This window comes from Ranitomeya imitator, chromosome 5 (genome assembly GCF_032444005.1).
Source record: "Ranitomeya imitator isolate aRanImi1 chromosome 5, aRanImi1.pri, whole genome shotgun sequence".
In the NCBI taxonomy this organism is placed as follows: Eukaryota; Metazoa; Chordata; class Amphibia; order Anura; family Dendrobatidae; genus Ranitomeya; species Ranitomeya imitator.
This window is the reverse complement of record NC_091286.1, coordinates 309,591,729-309,612,906: the sequence shown is the minus strand read 5'-3', so window position 1 is coordinate 309,612,906 and position 21,178 is coordinate 309,591,729. Positions and strand designations below refer to the sequence as shown.

The window sequence follows — 21,178 nt, the reverse complement described above, 5'->3', positions numbered from 1 at the left end:
GTGGAAAATGAAATGCTAGGTGAAATCCCAAGAAACAATGAAAACCCTATATTAAGGGTCACCAATCTAACCCAAGAAGAGGTGCGAAAACGGCTAAATAAGATTAAAAGATAAATCTCCGGGTCCGGATGGCATACACCCACGAGTACTAAGAGAACTAAGTAATGTAATAGATAAACCATTATTTCTTATTTTTAGGGACTCTATAGCGACGGGGTCTGTTCCGCAGGACTGGCGCATGGCAAATGTGGTGCCAATATTCAAAAAGGGCTCTAAAAGTGAACCTGGAAATTATAGGCCAGTAAGTCTAACCTCTATTGTTGGTAAAATATTTGAAGGGTTTCTGAGGGATGTTATTCTGGATTATCTCAATGAGAATAACTGTTTAACTCCATATCAGCATGGGTTTATGAGAAATCGCTCCTGTCAAACCAATCTAATCAGTTTTTATGAAGAGGTAAGCTATAGGCTGGACCACGGTGAGTCATTGGACGTGGTATATCTCGATTTTTCCAAAGCGTTTGATACCGTGCCGCACAAGAGGTTGGTACACAAAATGAGAATGCTTGGTCTGGGGGAAAATGTGTGTAAATGGATTAGTAACTGGCTTAGTGATAGAAAGCAGAGGGTGGTTATAAATGGTATAGTCTCTAACTGGGTCGCTGTGACCAGTGGGGTACCGCAGGGGTCGGTATTGGGACCTGTTCTCTTCAACATATTCATTAATGATCTGGTAGAAGGTTTACACAGTAAAATAGCGATATTTGCAGATGATACAAAACTATGTAAAGCAGTTAATACAAGAGAAGATAGTATTCTGCTACAGATGGATCTGGATAAGTTGGAAACTTGGGTTGAAACATGGCAGATGAGGTTTAACAATGATAAATGTAAGGTTATACACATGGGAAGAAGGAATCAATGTCACCATTACACACTGAATGGGAAACCACTGGGTAAATCTGACAGGGAGAAGGACTTGGGGATCCTAGTTAATGATAAACTTACCTGGAGCAGCCAGTGCCAGGCAGCAGCTGCCAAGGCAAACAGGATCATGGGATGCATTAAAAGAGGTCTGGATACACATGATGAGAGCATTATACTGCCTCTGTACAAATCCCTAGTTAGACCGCACATGGAGTACTGTGTCCAGTTTTGGGCACCGGTGCTCAGGAAGGATATAATGGAACTAGAGAGAGTACAAAGGAGGGCAACAAAATTAATAAAGGGGATGGGAGAACTACAATACCCAGATAGATTAGCGAAATTAGGATTATTTAGTCTAGAAAAAAGGTGGCTGAGGGGCGATCTAATAACCATGTATAAGTATATAAGGGGACAATACAAATATCTCGCTGAGGATCTGTTTATACCAAGGAAGGTGATGGGCACAAGGGGGCATTCTTTGCGTCTGGAGGAGAGAAGGTTTTTCCACCAACATAGAAGAGGATTCTTTACTGTTAGGGCAGTGAGAATCTGGAATTGCTTGCCTGAGGAGGTGGTGATGGCGAACTCAGTCGAGGGGTTCAAGAGAGGCCTGGATGTCTTCCTGGAGCAGAACAATATTGTATCATACAATTATTAGGTTCTGTAGAAGGACGTAGATCTGGGGATTTATTATGATGGAACATAGGCTGAACTGGATGGACAAATGTATTTTTTCGGCCTTACTAACTATGTTACTATGTTACTATGTTACCTGTAATGCCAAACAACTGGGAACTATTTTATTGTAAACAATGGAATCAGCTCCTCCAGCAATTTCCATCTGACGATTTTGATAAATGCTGTATGGAAATGACAATGTGAAGTGAAATATATGTGGATCAAGTCTTATTCTTCTATCAACGAACCTATATGATAGCTTATTTAGGGCAAGCTACGCTGTAGTTTTATTTATGCACATTTTGGGTATTTAAGTTGTGATGATCATGGTACTTCAGGCATTTGATTTCTTTTCCATTTCAGTGGTCATCTTATGGAATATTTTTTGCAATTTATGTTTAGGATAAATGGAAATGATTTAAACTTTGATACATATTTTGGGGGGATTACCGATACATTTTTTTTACAAAATTATTTTATTATTGTTTTTACATTATTAGATAGCGCCTCAAGGGACTCTTAGACCTGCGATCACTTGATTCAATACACTCCAACACTTTAGTATTTCAGGAATCTTCGGTAGGCCAACCAATCCACACACCATGATTGCATTGTGCAGGGTAATGATGGACATCAGAAGTGACGCTATGTTGGAAGCCTTTTAAAGGCTGCTGTTGGACAGTGGTTTTTAAGAGTTTGAGCTTATGCAGCCAGAACTATCTCTGGTCTTACCAGTTACAGTCAAGTGCTTGCTTTTTATCATAGCTGGTACCTACACTGCAGAGAGCAGACTCCTGAACCCATTCTATACCATATAGTGATGATGCAAGGTTGCTGTTGGCATTTGCATAGCATTATATTTATTACATTAATGGCATAAAATATACACATAAAGAAATGTAATATTTCTTGTAGAAAATATTTAAATACATATTTTAAGCAATAATAGAACAAGCAAAATTTAATGCAACAATTATGGCTTCTGTAGTGTGAATAAAATTCTCAATAATCTTTACATTCCAACAAATATTACAAGTAATAGAGTTCAATAGCACAGAAGTATTTTCAGATATGATCATGTTTCGAACACAATCCTTAGTGAATAATGGTTAGAAGCAGAAATTGACATGTTTTAAAAATCGAACTGAACCAAATATTTTTTCTTGCTTATTTTTTACAAAATGATTCTACTTTTTCTTTTTTTTTCTTTATTGTAAAAAGATGTGACAGATTAGGACAGTTCAGCTCTAAACAATTCTGGAAGGTGAAAAGTAAGAAATAAAGGAAACTAAAGCTCTTTCAGAAAAAAATAAAATTCCTTTATTGGGGATTATATAAACAGCACTTAAATTCTTGATGCTAATATGTACCTGAAGCAAAAGGAAAATGCCACAGATGTCTTACACTCTGGCCAGATGGGGGCCATTAAATCACTTTTATTTTATGTTTTACTGATGTAAACCTGAAAGCTAAAATATGTTTTTGCATTGAATATTATAGCATGACACAGATGGTAGAAGCCTTCTTTATGAAAACATAATATTACCATAAAAATCTGAAATAAAATGTGATCTTATTTAATATAATTGTTTTATCAGAAAATGCTTGAAAACGTAAGGTACATGGGTCAGTGAATGGTAGTCATCAACTACCCTTTTCATTTTCATATCATATCCATATACTCAAATTTTTGTACTAGTAATATGTGTAAGTGTAAAATATACTCTATCCAGTGACTAGTAAATACAGTGGGGAAAAAAAGTATTTAGTCAGCCACCAATTGTGCAAGTTCTCCCACTTAAAAAGAAGAGAGAGGCCTGTAATTGACATCATAGGTAGAACACAACTATGAGAGGCAAAAAGAGAAAACAAATCCGGAATATCACCTTGTCTGCTTCGGCAAGATTTATTTTGCAAATTATGGTAGAAAATAAGCATTTGGTCATTAACAAAACTTCATCTCAATATTTTGTTACATATCCTTTTTTAGCAACGACAGAGGTCAAACGTTTTCTGTAAGTCTTCACAAGGTGGGCACACACTGTTGGTGGTATGTTGGCCCATTCCTCCATGCCGATCTCCTCTAGAGCAGTGATATTTTGGGCCTGTCACTGGGCAACATGGACTTTCAACTCCCTCCAAAGATTTCCTATGGGGTTGAGATCTGGAGACTGGCTAGGCCACTCTAGGACCTTCATAAACTTCTTGCGAAGCAACTACTTCATTGCCCTGGCAGTGTGCTTGGGATCATTATCATGCTGAAAGATCCATCCACATTTCATCTTCAATGCCCTTGCTGATGGAAGGAGGTTTGCACTCAAACTCTCACAATACATGGCCCCATTCATTCTTTCATGTACATGGATCAGTTGTCCTAGTCCCTTTGCAGAGAAACAGTTCTAAAGCATGATGTTGCTACGCCCATGCTTCACAGTAGGTATGGTGTTCTTTGAATGCAACTCAGCATTCTGTCTCCTTCAAAGATGATGAGTTTTTTTCTACCAAACAGTTCTACTTTGGTTTCATCAGACCATATAACATTCTGCCAATACTCTTCTGGATAATCCAAATGCTCTCTAGCAAACTTCAGATGGGTCATGGGACATGTACTGGCTTAAGCAGTGGGACACGTCTGGCACTGCAGGATCTGAGTCCCTGGCAGCGTACTGTCTTACTGATAGTATCCTTTGTTATGTTGGTCCCAGCTCTATGCAGGTCATTCATTAGGTCCCCCTTGTGGTTCTGGGATTTTTGCTCACCATTCTTGTGATCATTTTGACCCCATGAGGTGAAATCTTGCATGGAGCCCCAGATCGAGGGAGATTATCAGTCGTCTTGTATATCTTCCATTTTTTTATTAATGCTCCCACAGTTTATTTCATCACACCAAGCTGCTTGCCTAATGCAGATTCAGTCTTCCCAGCCTGGTGCAGGGCTACAATTTTGTTTCTGGTGTCCTTCGACAGCTCTTTGGTCTTCACCATAGTGGAGTTTGGAGTGCAACTGTTTAAGGTTGTGGACAGGTGTCTTTTAAACTGATGACAAGTTCAAACAGGTGCCATTTCTGCAGGTAATGAGTGGAATGTTTTTAGGTGACCAAATACTTATTTTCCTCCATAACTTGCAAAATAAATCTTACCAAATCAGACACGGTGATTTTCTGGATTTGTGTTCTCATTTTGACTCTCATAGTTGTGGTCTACCTATGATGTCAATTACAGGCCTCTCTCATCTTTTTAAGTGGAAGAACTTACACAATTGATGGCTGACTAAATACTTTTTCCCCCCACTGCATTAATGTTCTTTCATGCAAAACATAGAAAAGTTAAAGGGACTAAACAGGTACAGGTGGACTTTCAAGGGAAAATTAGATCAATTTACCATAGTATTTTCTTAGAACACCACTAGAACTTATAAACTAGGCATGGTTAGGAATTGCTGTCTATCATAGATTGCTATATATCTAGAGTATGCTCTAAATGAACAAAATGCTTAGTATTTCTCCAATGAAGTATAAAACTGAACCAGTGAAAAATGTTTGAGTTGCAATAGATTGATAAGTAAGATCAATTCAGACACACACCACACAAATTATTATTCGCAATTAGAGTTGAGCAACTTTTACTTTTTTTGGATCGAGTCGGGTTTCGGGCCCCTCATAGTACGGCGGTGTGTTTGACGGCGAGTGGCACCTCCCACTGGCAGAGACACTTTTGTGTACTATGAGGGGCCCTGTGCCAGTGACGTCGCCAACGAGTATGCCCCCACCTGATGAAGGAACCTGAACTTTCATCTGCACCTTACTTTTTGCCCCCATGTAAGGTGGTATATTATGCGGGAAGGGGAACCTGACTTTCAGTAGGGTCAGATTCTGGCTGTGTAGAGTGCAACGGGAATGTAGTGGTCTGGGTCAATGTACCAGCAGACTCATCTAGCAGTGGCTGGGCAATGGGCAGGATGAGGAGGAAACACAGATATAGGCCCAAATAATAAAGTAGGCTAAATGCAGTTCAAAATTGGTAACAGGACTAAACAGGCGGCATTGCTTTGTTCAGTGGAGGACAACTGTAATGCGTGGCAGACATAGTTAGTAGGCCCAAATACTAAAGTAGTCTAAATGCAGTTCAAAATTGTTAACAGAACTAAACGGGCGGCATTGCTTTGTTCAGTGGAGGACAACTGTAATGACTGGCAGACACAGTTAGTAGGCCCAAATAATAAAGTAGGCTAAATGCAGTTCAAAATTGGTAACAGGACTAAACAGGCAGCATTGCTTTGTTCAGTGGAGGACAACTGTAATGAGTGGCAGGCACAGTTAGTAGGCCCAAATAATAAAGTAGGCTAAGTGCAGTTCAAAATTGGTAACAGGACTAAACAGGTGGCATAGCTAGGTACAGGGGTGGACTCCTGTGCTGAGTAGCAGACAGTGGTAGTAGGCGCAAAGTATTAACTGGTCTAAATGGAGGCCAGGGCCTCGGTATATTTTAACTATCATCTATCATTTCAACAAATTTGTATTGGCAGTGCCATTGAAGGATTTAACAGCACAGACTACACAGTGGTGGAGCAGGGAGAGGTAAGTATTGCAAGTGGTAGACACTGTTTGAGCTGGGGGGAACACTCTCTCGTGGGCGGCGGTACAGGCCCTCATATTACGACGGTGTGTCAGACGTTGGTTGTGCACCACCACCATCAGAGACACTTCAATGTACTATGAGGGACCTTGTGCCAATGTCATCGCCCGAGAGTGGGCGCACCCACCTGTCCAGGCAAACGGCACTCGCACGGGCGCTTGCGCCAGGTGGTGACCACGGCCCTGTGGGGGGAGTCAGCCCATTTAGTGAGGTATAAAAAGGGAACTTTCTGAAGAGGAGGCGAAAGAGCTAGAGGCTGAGTCAGCAAGGAAAGCCAAAACTTTTTCCTGCTGCTCCGGCTTTAAAAGCTGTTTTCCTACTCCCAGATAAGGGAGCCTTCGAGGCCTTGTGTAGCCAGATGATGACGCTTGCTCAACACCTCCAGCCTTAGGTGCTATTGTGGTTTTGCCACTACCACTAGATGCATCACCACCACCATCAGTACCAGCTGGTAACCACCGCCCATGGGCTCTCCCACCAGTCTTCCTCATTTTTTGGAAACTCTAACCAAAATAACAACCATTATATGGTACTGTAAAACAAGGTAGAAGGTGTGTATAAACTTGTTGAGAATTTAAATCTCCCTTTTTTTGGGAGACTGAACTCAGGCCCAGTGTATATAACAACGCAATCTAAGTGGCAGAAAGTGGCCGGCTGACATATGACAAACTAACAGGACCGCAGTATATCCACTTTGTGAGAATTTGAATCTCCCTTTTTTTGGGGAGACTGAACCAAAACTCAGGCCCAGTGTATATAACAACGCAATCTAAGTGGCAGAAAGTGGCTGGCTGACATACGACAAACTAACAGGACTGCAGTATATCCACTTTGTGAGAATTTGAATCTCACTTTTTTGGGGGGAGACAGAACCAAAACTCAGGTCCAGTGTCTATAACAACGCAAGCTAAGTTGCAGAAAGTATCTGGAAGATATATGAAAAAATACAAGGACTGTAGTACAATTTCAATCTCCCTACAATGATCTCAGGAAAAGTATGGCAGCAATAAAAAGGCCTGCTGCACACAAAAGTGTGGACAAATAAACAAGATAACTGTGCAGAAAGGAGCAACAGGATTTTTGCTTTTAAAAAAGCAGTTGGTTTGCACAGCAGCGTTCAAACAGCAATGCAGCTATCAGGGAGCCTTATAAGGCAGCCTAATAAACTACAGAGCTGATGCACAAAAATATAGCCTCCACTGTCCCTGCAAAAATGGTGGTGTTGGACAGTGGAAATCGCTACAGCACAAGCAGCTTGGGGGTTTATCTTCCCTCCCTAAATATATATCCCTTCTTCTGATGAAGCTGCAGCAACCTCTCCCTATGCTAAGATCGGCAGAAGTAAGATGGCGGCCGGTGTGCATGCCCCTTTATAGCCCCTGTGACGCCGCAGAAAGCAAGCCAATCACTGTCATGCCCTTCTGTAAGATGGTGGGGACTGAGACCTATGTTATCACGCTGCCCACACTCTGCGTCATCCTTCATTGGCTGGAAAATGGCACTGAAAGCATCATACGAAACGTGACTTTTGCGCACAGATCGTCGACCTCATGGCCGATCCCACATTAGGATCGGGTCGGGTTTTATGAAACCCGACTTTGCCAAAAGTCGGCGATTTTTGAATTTGTCCAATCCGTTTCGCTCAACCCTATTCGCAATGGTTGATGGGTTTGCCTGGTTTTGAGACACCATTTTATAACACCCATTGAAGGGCACTAAAAGTAAAGGGGATTACCTCATAAAACATTTTCATCAGACTGAAGAACATTTTCTCATTTCAGAGAACACAAGAATGGATACCCTATTGATTTCAAAGTAACATAAGCAATTGTGAAATATTAGCAGGGTCCAGACTACTCTCCCTTTTAAGGGTTTTAATTTCCTTTGTCCTGAGAATTTTTAAATCTCCTACTAAAATTCCAAAGAACTAATCAATGTTTACCAGACAAACTAAAGAGCATGATCTGAGAAGAAACCACTATATTGACTGGCAAAATGCTCTGTACCATGCTGGAGCTTTAGCTGATTGGGGCCAATTCTCTTAAATCACAGAAGATATAAACATTGTGGTCAGAGGGGGAAGTAAAGCTATGGTATCAGATAAAGGAACCAGGTCCGGGCAAAGCTTAGTTCTGACCACTACTCAATTTAAATTTGTAAGTGGAGGTTCTGAACAGGATTAGAAAATCTATATTGTAGCTCAGCTAAACTGAAGTAAAGGAACCTGAGCCAAAATACCCCACACAGTCAACGGACAGGTGGAGCACTGTTTTTGGAAAAGATCATCTGTGTTTTTTTTTTATTTTTGTTTGTTCACTTTTGGGGAAAAAATATTGTATTTTAAACAAAAGCTTTAATTCTTGCATTTTAAAATTGAATATTTGATCCTCTGCAGGAAAAAATGTGTTCAAACAATGAAAATTATTAAATGTACCATTGGCCCATCTGCCCATTTCTATTTAAAATAAAAAATAATTGCCAGAAATCATAGTTTATAACTACTCTCCTATAAGCTGTTTGTGGAGATGTTTTAAGTTATAATGTCAACGGACAGGTGGAGCACTGTTTTTGGAAAAGATAATCTGTGTTTTTTTTTTATTTTTGTTTGTTCACTTTTGGGGAAAAAATATTGTATTTAAAACAAAAGCTTTAGTTCTTGCATTTTAAAATTCAATATTTGATCCTCTGCAGGAAAAAATGTGTTCAAACAATGAAAATTATTAAATGTACCATTGGCCCATCTGCCCATTTCTATTTAAAATAAAAAAAAATTGCCAGAAATTATAGTTTATAACTACTCTCCTATAAGCTGTTTGTGGAGATGTTTTAAGTTATAATGTTTATTATAACAAGTTTTCCAGTAACCCTGCTTAGTCTATTCTATAGAAATACATTGCCATGATAAGTTCTGTAAAGAACTATCTTTTCTTTCATATGCATACATATGTCAATAGTGTCTAGAAATAATATTTTCATACTTGGATTATTTCTATAAAATATATTAGTAGAAACATAGAAATCTATGAGTAATAACAATCCACCAAGAGAATTTAAACTGACATTAGAGAAAAGACTAACATGAATATCTTGCTAAATGTAATTTATGATCATCTTAGTAAAAATGATTGAAGGTGACATTTCTGGCATATCAGAAAATTAATAAAAAGTCACAACCTTTGGAAATGTGCATCACGTAAAACATATGCTTGAAGTAGAGAACAGTTTATTAAAGTCTTCTGAAGACATTGTAAGCTTTGTGTAATTATTTCTAAAAATCTTTTAAACAAATTATACCTAAAATTCAGAGACAAATCTTGTGGGATGAATGACTAGTTGGAGAGGCAATAGCCATACACTTTAGAAATACTGTACAAGCATGGCTTCTAAAGATATTGAGGCTTAAACAAATCTCTAAGATATTTATTGAGATTTTATATTTATTTCACCTATTTATGGTTTTATTGTCCATGCAATTAAATTTAGTATATTCAAACACTCAGGTTTATTCATAATATTATAAATCTGGGCAGCTTCAAACAAAAGGTTTTTTTATAGGATCGGCCGATTTCACTTGACCCGACTTTTGAAAAAGTCGGGTTTCGTGAAACCCGACCCGATCCTATAAAAGTAAAAGTCGCTCAACCCTAGTGATAAGCGAGTGTACTCGTTGCTCAGGTTTTCCCAAGCACGCTCGGGTCATCTCCGAGTATTTGTTAGTGTTCGGAGATTACGTTTTCATCACCACAGCTGAATGATTTACAGCTACTGCCCAGCCTGAGTACATGTGGGGGTTGCCTGGTTGTTAGGGAATCCTCACATGGAATCAAGCTAATAGCTGTAAATCATTCAGCTGCGGCGATGAAAACTTAATCTCCGAACACTAACAAATACTCGGCGATCACCCGAGCGTGCTCGGGAAAACACGAGCTACAAGTACACTCGCTCATCACTACTCAGTACCAATGCTTTCTGGCTGATGTTTTGATCACTTTTGAATGTTGGTTGTGCTCTCAAACTCGTGGTAGCATGAGACGGACTCTACAACCCACACAAATGGCTCAGGTAGTGCAGCTCATCCAGGATAGCACATCAATGCGAGATGTAACAAGAAGGTTTGCTGTGTCTGTCAGAGTAATGCCCAGAAGCTGGAGGGGCTACCAGGAGACAGGCCAGTACACCAGGAGATGTGGAGGGGACCGTAGGAGGGCAAAAACCCAGCGGCAAGACTGCTACCTCAGCCTTTGTGCAAGGAGGAACAGAAGGAGCACTGCTAAAGCACTGCAAAATGACCTCCAGCAAGCCACAAATTTGCATGTGTCTGCACAAACAGTTAGAAAATGACTCCATGAGGATGGTCTGAGTGCCCGGTATCCACAGATAAGGGTTGTGCTCACAGCCCAACACCATGCAAAACAATTGGCATTTGCCACAGAACAGTGGCAAATTCACCACTGGCGCCCTGTGCTCTTCACAGATGAAAGCAGGTTCACAATGAGCACATATGACAGACGTGACAGAGTCTGGAGACACCATGGAGAGTGATCTCCCTGCAACATCCTTCAGCATGACTAGTTTGGCAGTGGGTCAGTAATGGTGTGGGGTGGCATTTCTTTGGAGGGCCGCCCAACCCTTCATGTGCTCGCTAGAGGTAGCCTCACTGCCATTAGGTACCGAGATGAGATCCTCAGATCTCTTCTACGACCATATGGTGGTGCAGTTGGCCCTGAGTTCCTCCTAATGCAGGGCAATGCCAGACCTCATGTGGCTGGAGTGTGTCAGCAGTTCCTGCAAGATGAAGGCATTGAAGCTATGGACTGGCCTGCCTGTTCCCAAGACCTGAATCAGATTGAACACATCTGGGACATCATGTCTCGCACCATCCACCAACGTCATGTTGCACCATAGACTGTCCAGGAGTTGGCGAATGCTTTAGTCCAGGTCTGGGAGGAGATCCCTCAGGAGACCATCTGCCGCCTCATCAGGAGCATGCCCAGGCATTGTAGGAAGGTCATACTGCCACATGGAGGCAACACACACACACAATGGAACATAATTTCTTTGTCTTGAGGCATTTCCACTGAAGCTGGATCAGCCTGTAATTTGATTTTCCACTTTGGTTTTAAGTATCATTCCAAATCCAGACCTGAGATATTCATTTTGATTTACATTGATCATTTTTATGTTTTATTGTTCTCAACACATTCCACTATGTAATGAATAAAGATTTGCAACTGAAATATTTCATTCAGTGATATCTAGGATGTGGTATTTTAGTGTTCCCTTTATTTTTTTAAGCAGTGTAGTATGGTAAAAGCTGTAAGATTGTTAGCAATAATGTTACTTCTATAGCCAGCTGAATCTCTTTAGATAGAACCTTTGCCAAGAGTACCAAAATGTTTTTTAAATTTGTCCTATAGCAAAACAAACAAACAAAGCATTTCTATTACTGTTGTATAGTTCTATGCAGGCTGCATTCTAATGTTTTGCAATATGGTGGGAAAAATTACAAATGAATACTGTAAGTTAAACATAACCACAGGCTCCAATCACCAAATGGTGGTCTCCATTGGCTTACAGTAAAGACCAAAAGCTTGGACACACCTTCTCATTTACAGTGGGGCAAAAAAGTATTTAGTCAGTCAGCAATAGTGCAAGTTCCACCACTTAAAAAGATGAGAGGCGTCTGTAATTTACATCATAGGTAAACCTCAACTATGGGAGACAAACTGAGAAAAAAAAATCCAGAAAATCACATTGTCTGTTTTTTTAACATTTTATTTGCATATTATGGTGAAAAATAAGTATTTGGTCAGAAACAAACAATCAAGATTTCTGGCTCTCACAGACCTGTAACTTCTTCTTTAAGAGTCTCCTCTTTCCTCCACTCATTACCTGTAGTAATGGCACCTGTTTGAACTTGTTATCAGTATAAAAAGACACCTGTGCACACCCTCAAACAGTCTGACTCCAAACTCCACTATGGTGAAGACCAAAGAGCTGTCAAAGGACACCAGAAACAAAATTGTAGCCCTGCACCAGGCTGGGAAGACTGAATCTGCAATAGCCAACCAGCTTGGAGTGAAGAAATCAACAGTGGGAGCAATAATTAGAAAATGGAAGACATACAAGACCACTGATAATCTCCCTCGATCTGGGGCTCCACGCAAAATCCCACCCCGTGGGGTCAGAATGATCACAAGAACGGTGAGCAAAAATCCCAGAGCCACGCGAGGGGACCTAGTGAATGAACTGCAGAGAGCTGGGACCAATGTAACAAGGCCTACCATAAGTAACACACTACGCCACCATGGACTCAGATCCTGCAGTGCCAGACGTGTCCCACTGCTTAAGCCAGTACATGTCCGGGCCCGTCTGAAGTTTGCTAGAGAGCATTTGGATGATCCAGAGGAGTTTTGGGAGAATGTCCTATGGTCTGATGAAACCAAACTGGAACTGTTTGGTAGAAACACAACTTGTCGTGTTTGGAGGAAAAAGAATACTGAGTTGCATCTATCAAACACCATACCTACTGTAAAGCATGGTGGTGGAAACATCATGCTTTGGGGTTGTTTCTCTGCAAAGGGGCCAGGACGACTGATCCGGGTACATGAAAGAATGAATGGGGCCATGTATCGTGAGATTTTGAGTGCAAACCTCCTTCCATCAGCAAGGGCATTGAAGATGAAACGTGGCTGGGTCTTTCAACATGACAATGATCCAAAGCACACCGCCAGGGCAACGAAGGAGTGGCTTCGTAAGAAGCATTTCAAGGTCCTGGAGTGGCCTAGCCAGTCTCCAGATCTCAACCCTATAGAAAACCTTTGGAGGGAGTTGAAAGTCCGTGTTGCCAAGCGAAAAGCCAAAAACATCACTGCTCTAGAGGAGATCTGCATGGAGGAATGGGCCAACATACCAACAACAGTGTGTGGCAACCTTGTAAAGACTTACAGAAAACGTTTGACCTCTGTCATTGCCAACAAAGGATATATTACAAAGTATTGAGATGAAATTTTGTTTCTGACCAAATACTTATTTTCCACCATAATATGCAAATAAAATGTTAAAAAAACAGACAATGTGATTTTCTGGATTTTTTTTTCTCAGTTTGTCTCCCATAGTTGAGGTCTACCTATGATGTAAATTACAGACGCCTCTCATCTTTTTAAGTGGTGGAACTTGCACTATTGCTGACTGACTAAATACTTTTTTGCCCCACTGTAAAGATTTTTGGCTATGAAAATTGCAAATTCACACTGAAGGAATCAAAACTATGAATTAACACATGTGGAATTATATACTTAACAAAAAAGTATGAAACAACTGAAAATATGTCTTATATTCTAGGTTCTTCAAAGTAGCCACCTTTTGCTTTGATAACCGCTTTGCACACTCTTGGGATTCTCTTGATGAGCTTCAAGAGGTAGTCACCGGAAATGGTTTTCACTTCACAAGTGTGCCCTGTCAGGTTTAATAAGTGAGATATTTTGCCTTATAAATGGGGTTGTGACCATCAGTTGTGTTGTGCAAAAGTCTGGTGGATACACAGCTGATAGTCCTACTGAATAGACTGTTAGAATTTGTATTATGGCAAGAAAAAAGCAGCTAGTAAAGAAAAACGAGTGACCATCATTACTTTAAGAAATGAAGGTCAGTCAGTCCGAAAAATTGAGAAAACTTTGAAAGTGTCCCCAAGTGCAGTGGCAAAAACCATCAAGCACTACAAAGAAACTGGCTCACATGAGGACCACCCCAGGAGATGAAGACTAAGAGTCACATCTGCTTCTGAGGATAAGTGTATCCGAGTAACCAGCCTCAGAAATCGCAGATTAACAGCAGCTCAGATTAGAGACCAGGTCAATGCCACACAGAGTTCTAGCAGTAGACACATCTCTACAACAACTGTTAAGAGGAAACTTTGTGCAGCAGGCCTTCATGGTAAAATAGCTGCTAGGAATCCACTGCTAAGGACAGGCAACAAGCAGAAGAGACATGTTTAGGCTAAAGAACACAAGGAATGGACATTTGACCAGTGAAAATCTGTGCTTTGGTCTCATGAGTCCAAATTTGAGATCTTTGGTCCCAACCACCGTGTCTTTGTGTGACGCAGAAAAGGTGAACGGATGGACTCTACATGCCTGGTTCCCACCGGGAAGCATTGAGGAGGAGGTGTGATGATGTAGGGGTGCTTTACTGGTGACGCTGTTGGGGATTAATTCAAAATTGAAGGCATACTGAACCAGCATGGCTACCACAGCATCTTGCAGTGGCATGCTATTCCATCCAGTTTGCATTTAGTTGGACCATCATTTATTTTTCAACAGGACAATGACCCCAAACAAACCTACAGTCTGTGTAAGGGCTATTTGACCAAGATGGAGAGTGATGGGGTGCTACGCCAGATGACCTGGCCTCCACAGTCACCAGAACTGAACCCAATCGAGATGGTTTGGGGTGAGCTGGACTGCAGAGTGAAGGCAAAAGGGCCAACTAGTGCTAAACATCTCTGGGAACTCCTTCAAGATTGTTGGAAGACCATTTCCGGTGACTACTTCTTGCAGCTAATCAAGAGAATGCCAAGAGTGTGATGCATCATCATCATAATATAAACTGTGTGCAGAATTATTAGGCAAGATGTATTTTAGAGGATTATTTTTATTATTCATCAACAACTATGTTCTCAGTCAAACCAATAGACTCATAAATATCAAAGCTTAATATTTTTGGAAGTGTGAGTGTTTTTTTTTTTAGATTTGGAGGAAATCTGTTTGTGCAGGTAACTGTTACTGTGCAGAAATATTAATAAAAAACAAATATATTCCCATCTCACTTGTTTATTTTCACTAGGTAAACCAATATATAGTAACTGCACAAAATTTAGAAATAAACATTTCTGACATGCAAAAAACCCCAAAATTAGTGACCAATATAGCCACCTTTCTTTATGACACTCAACAGCCTTCCATACATAGATTCTGTCAGTTGCTTGATCTGTTTACGATCAACATTGCGTGCAGCAGCCACCACAGCCTCCCAGACACTGTTTCTAGAGATGTACTGTTTTCCCTCCCTGTAGATCTCACATTTTATGAGGGACCACAGGTTCTCTATGGGGTTCAGATCAGGTGAACAAGGGGGCCATGTAATTATTTTTCTTCTTTGAGACCTTTACTGGCCAGCCACGCTGTGGAGTAGTTGGAGGCATGTGATGGAGCATTGTCCTGCATGAAAATCATGTTTTCCTTGAACGATACCGACTTCGTCCTGTACCACTGCTTGAAGAAGGTGTCTTCCAGAAACTGGCAGTAGGTCTGGGAGTTGAGCTTCACTCCATCCTCAACCCAAAAAGGTACCACAAGTTCATCTTTGATGATACCAGCCCATACCAGTACCCCACCTCCACCTTGCTGGCATCTGAGTCAGAGTGGAGCTCTCTGCCCTTTACTGATCCAGCCTCTGGCCCATCCATCTGGCCCATCATTAGTCACTCTCATTTCATCAGTCCATAAAACCTTTGAAAAGTCAGTCTTAAGAATATTTCTTGGCCCAGTCTTGATGTTTTATCCTATGCTTCTTGTTCAAACTTGGTCGTTTTTCAGCCTTCCTTACCTTGGCCATGTCCCTGAGTATCGCACACCTTGTGCTTTTTGTTACTCCAGTAATGTTACAGCTCTGAAATATGGCAAAACTGGTGGCAAATGGCATCTTAACAGCTTCACGCTTGATTTTCCTCAATTCATGGGCAGTTATTTTGTGCCTTTTTTGCCCAACACGCTTCTTTTGACCCTGTTGGCTATTTGCCATGAAACGCTTGATTGTTCGGTGATAACACTTCAAAAGTTTAGCAATTTCAAGACTGCTGCATCCCTCTGCAAGACATCTCACAATTTTGGACTTTTCAGAGCCCTTCAAATCTCTCTTCTGACCCATTTTGCCAAAGGAAAGGAAGTTGCCTAATAATTAAGCACACCTTATATAGGGTATTGATGTCATTAGACAACACCCTTCCTCATTACAGAGATGCACATCACCTGATTTACTTAATTGGTAGTTGGCTCTCAAGCCTTAACAGCTTGGAGTAGGACAACATGTATAAAAAGTATCATGTGATCAAAATACAACTTGCCTAATAATTCTGCATACAGTGTATAAGGGCCTGTGAGGCGGACCATCATACTATATGGAAAGCTGTGGGAGGACCAGCATATTATGTTGAAAACTGTGGGGGACCATTTACTATATAGGGTCCTATAGAGGGGCCATCATACTATATGAAAAGCTGGGGGTGACCATCATACTATATAGGGGCCAACGGGTGGACAATCATACTATATGAAAAGCTGTGAGGGATCATTAAACTATATAGGGGAATGTGGGGGACCAACATACTATATGGAAAGCTATGGGGGGTGATCATACTATATAGTAGGGGTCTGTTGGACAACCATCATACTATATGGAAAGCTGTGGGAGGACCAGCATACTATATGGAAAGTTGTGGGGGCCATTATACTATATAGGGTCCTATACAGGGACTGTCATACTATATTAAAAGCTGTGGGGGACCATCATACTACATAGGGTCCTATGGGTGGGACAATTATACTATATGAAAAGCTGTGGGGAATCATTAAACTATATAAAAGCCTGTGGGGGACCATCATACTATATAGGGTCCTGTGGGGGGCCATCATACTATATGGGTGTTTATGGGGGACCCTCATACTTTATTGGGGCTGTGGGGGACCATCATACTACCTAGAGGCCTGAGGGGGACTATAATAATATATGGGGGGCTGTGGTGACTATCATATTGTTTCGGGTTATTGGGCACCATAATCCTGTATGGGGGACCATCATTCTATAAGAGGGAATGTGGAGGGACCATCATACCATATAGAAGGCTGTAGGAGGAGTATTAAAATGTATTGGGGCTGTGGGGGACCAATATACTATATAGTAGGATGTGGGGGCACACAATACTGTGTGGGGGTTTCATCACACTATATTAGGGTTGTGGGGGGACCATTGTACTGTATTGGGGTTGTGGGTGGACTATCACATACTATATAGGGGCCTTTGGGGGAATTATCATATTATATAATGGTGTGAGGGGACATCATACTATATTGGGGTATTGGGAAACCATCATACTGTATTGAGGCTGTTGTGAACCATCATACTGTATTAGATCTTTGGCGAACCATCACATTATGTGAAGGGCTGTGCTGGAACCATTTTACAGTGCTGGGGATCATCATACTATATGGAAGGCTGTGGAGGGGACCACCATTATGTGTATGATGACCATCATACTGAGTGTAGTGACCATTAAACTGTGTGGGGAGCTGTGGGTTAACCATTATAATGTGTGGGGAAACCATCATACTGTGTTGCGGGCTGTTGAGGCCATCATGCTGTGTAGGGACCATCATACTGTATGGGTGGGCAGGGGTGACCATCTTATTGTATGGTGTATGTGGAGGAATGTGGGAACATTATTCTCTGTTGGGGCATTTTTGGGGCTATCATACTTTATGGTGGCAATGGAAAGGATAACATAGTGGGCAAGAACAGTAAGGGGATTCAATAGAGGCAAAAAAAACTGTGTAAGGCCTGAAATACATTTGTTTCTCCTAAAGTTGGAAAGTCGGCCCTGCTGTGACTGAGCCTATGTTCTGTGATAGGACTTTTGCAAAGGGTTCCTGTGATTTCTATGTGCACCTATAATATAATTATTGGGAGAGCACAGGAGGACTTATTATTCAAAGAATGCACAGGGGTGTTTGTACTTTGAGGGCTCAAGGGCAATTATTATAAGGAGGCACACAGGGACATTATTATTATGTGGTGCTGTTTAGGCTGGTTTCTGACTTTGTGGATTGGTGCCGGACTAACTGTCTAGAACTAAATGTAAAGAAAATCAAGGAATTGGTGGTAAGTTATAGAAAGAAAAAGGAGGATTACTTACCGATCAATATTGCTGGTCAGGCGGTGGAGATTGTTGAGAGCTACAAATATTTGGGGGTTCACCTTGATAGTAAACTCAATTGGAGGTGTCATACAGAAAAGGTTTATAAGAAGGGAATGAGCAGACTGTACTTTCTTCGGAAGCTCAGGTCATTCAATGTGTGCAGTAAAGTGCTGGAAATGTTCTACCAGTCCGTTGTGGCAAGCACCATTTTTTTGCCATCATATGCTGGGGCAGTAGTGTGCGAGTATCTGATACTAATAAGCTCAACAAACTTATCAAGAAGGCAAGCGCGGCTGTTGGCCTTCATCTGGACTCAATTCGAGGAGGTATTGGAGGATAGAATTCAGAAGAAGAGTAGGTCTACAATGAGATCAATAATACACACCCACTATATGAGCTGTTGTTGAAGTAGAACATTCAGCAGCTGGCTAATCCTACTAAGGTGTAAGAAGGAGAAATTCAGGAAATCGTTTGTACGTACTGCTATGGGGATGTATAATAATTTCCTACGGGTGGTAGACAACACTGACTGATTGCTGGTGTACTAATGTCAATTAACAGTGACTTATATATCTGAACTACCCACATTTATTTGTTATGTAATGTTGGTATACTTGTACAAGATTTGTGTCCTAATATTTTATGTACTGCTGTTTGTATTGCTGCTGTAATACCGTAATTTCCCCAGGGATCAATAAAGTGTATCGTATCGTATAACTGTAACGAGGGGCATTGTTACTATGAGGAACTCTAGAGGGAATATATTACTGTGTAAGTACACAGAGGAGCCACTGCTATTGTGTGAGAACCAAAATGAGAGTAATATTACTGTACAGGGCACAGAGTATAAGCTGACCCAAATATAAGCCGAGGGACCTCATGTTACCACAGAAAACTGGGAAAACTTATCGACTCAAGTAGAAGCCTGATATGCATGGCCCCCTCATCCCCATCCAGGTATGCATGGTCACCTCATCCCTATCCTGATATGCATGGTCTCCTCATTCCCATACTTGTGTGAATGGCTCCTCATCCCTATCCTGGTATGCACAGCCCCCTCATTCCCAACCTGGCATATATGGCCCCCTCATCCCGATCCTTATATGCAAGGCCCCCTCATCCATATCCTGGTATGCATCCCCTCCTCATTCCAATCCTGGTATGCATGACCCCATCAGAAAAACACTAAAAAAAAATCCTACTTACCTTCCCTGTGCTCCCTCGCAACGTTCTGTTCCGATGCCAGCAACTGATTTATGCTTGTAAGTGTAAGGAGGTGGCGGGGACCCTCATATACCTTTTTTCTCCTTAATACTGTTTACCTGTGTCACATGCGGCACCCTGATGTTTTATTAATGTTGAACTATTGGATGCACTGTAATGTAAATGCATTTGTCATGTGTTGCGCCTAGGCTTAGGAATAGATTAGGAAGTAGTGCAGGACCGTAAGGGGATTAGAATAGAGGGGTCACATTAGATATAGAGAACAGGATAGATAAGAGCAGGGGTGGGCAATTAATTTTCCCAAGAGGCCACATCAGAAACTGGCACTGCTGTGGAGGGCCGAACCAATTGGCTGAACTTAAAGGGGCGGTTGAAAACAAAAGGTGAATTTCATATTAAATTTATATCTATTTAGTGTAATAATCTAATCTTGTTTTCTAATGTACTTCAATGAAAAATTCCCTGATGTACCCTTTACATTCTGACTTCCTGTCTTTTTTCTTTTTTTTAATGTCCCATGACATTTTGTTTGAAATTCACCAGTGCATTCTGGGATACTCAAATTAGCCGACATCAGGGGGCAGAAGCTGCCCTCACTGCCGCAAGCTCTGCACCCTCTCTGAATTTAGACGCCATCAGTGATGTCTGTTTTGGAGGCTCGGCTAGTCCTCACCGGATAATGCTTCAGTTGTAAATTCTGATGCATACTCGGTATGAGTTTTCTGTGCTATATTCCTTTGAATGCACAGTGTCTGTGCGCTCCCTTGCTGGCTCTAAGGAGAAGAGATAACCTGGCAGGGACCAGTCCAGTCCCTGAAACAGATGACGCTATTTTCATGGTGGGGAAAGCAGCTGTGGCAGTGACCGCAGCCTCTGCCCCCTAATGATGTCCCATGTGAGTATCCCAAAGTGCACTGGGATTCTAAAAAAAATGTCATTGGAAGAAAAAAAAAAAAAACAAGGTGCTGTGACCTCCTCAGCACAGCAGACAAAGGATGCTGCCTCCCAGGTGATATCTGGGCTCCTCTTAGAAGCTACCTGCCCATTATCTGCAGCAGATGGGTGTTGTAGTCCATGCTTCCCTCCTCCGGTCCTGACCGCTCTGTTTCCTGACCTGCATAGGTTTCAGCAGCTCTGCAAGCCAGGAACTGAGCAGCCCTGCATCCACCAATGAGACGACAGAGGCGGGGCAACAATCGCTTCTGAGAAAGATCAGACTCATAGATCAGTTCCTCTCCGGCCTACTGGCTGTGAGTGTCAGCGGGCCGCACAGAAACACTCAGGGGGCCGCAGTTTGCCCAGGCCTGGATAAGAGTGTTAGGTTAGGCACAGGCAGCCAGGGGTTATTCAGCTAGGTGGAGTTAGAACAGAGTAGGGGGTATAGGACAGATACTTCCTGGTTCTGTCAGACGCCCGGGCATCCTGCCCACGGGCAGGATGTGTGAGTAGAGAGAACAAAGGACTAAAGCTGTGAGGATAAGTCTGCAGATTGCAGTAAGGGGCCCCAAGCTGGAGAACAGTGTAAACGGGCACCAGCTCAACATGATAATCCCCAGGAAGGATCAGGGGTCTAAGACCGGGGCGGGAGCAGCTGATATGGTGTCCCCAGCACCTTTCCCTAATGGACAAAAGGCTGACAGGGAGCTGGTGACATGTAACATACAAATGGGACACGGATTGTCCAAAGAAGCCACCCAGATGGCAGGTACAAGTGAGACATGGGCTGCACATGAATCTTCTGGAG

The 21,178-nt window shown here is 41.7% G+C and overlaps 1 protein-coding gene across 1 annotated transcript in view; it reads right to left on the bottom strand.

The window, feature by feature from the left end:
- Window positions 1-21,178, bottom strand: part of SIM1 (SIM bHLH transcription factor 1) — a 195,285-nt gene that overhangs the window by 17,578 nt on the left and 156,529 nt on the right. The window lies entirely within an intron of this gene.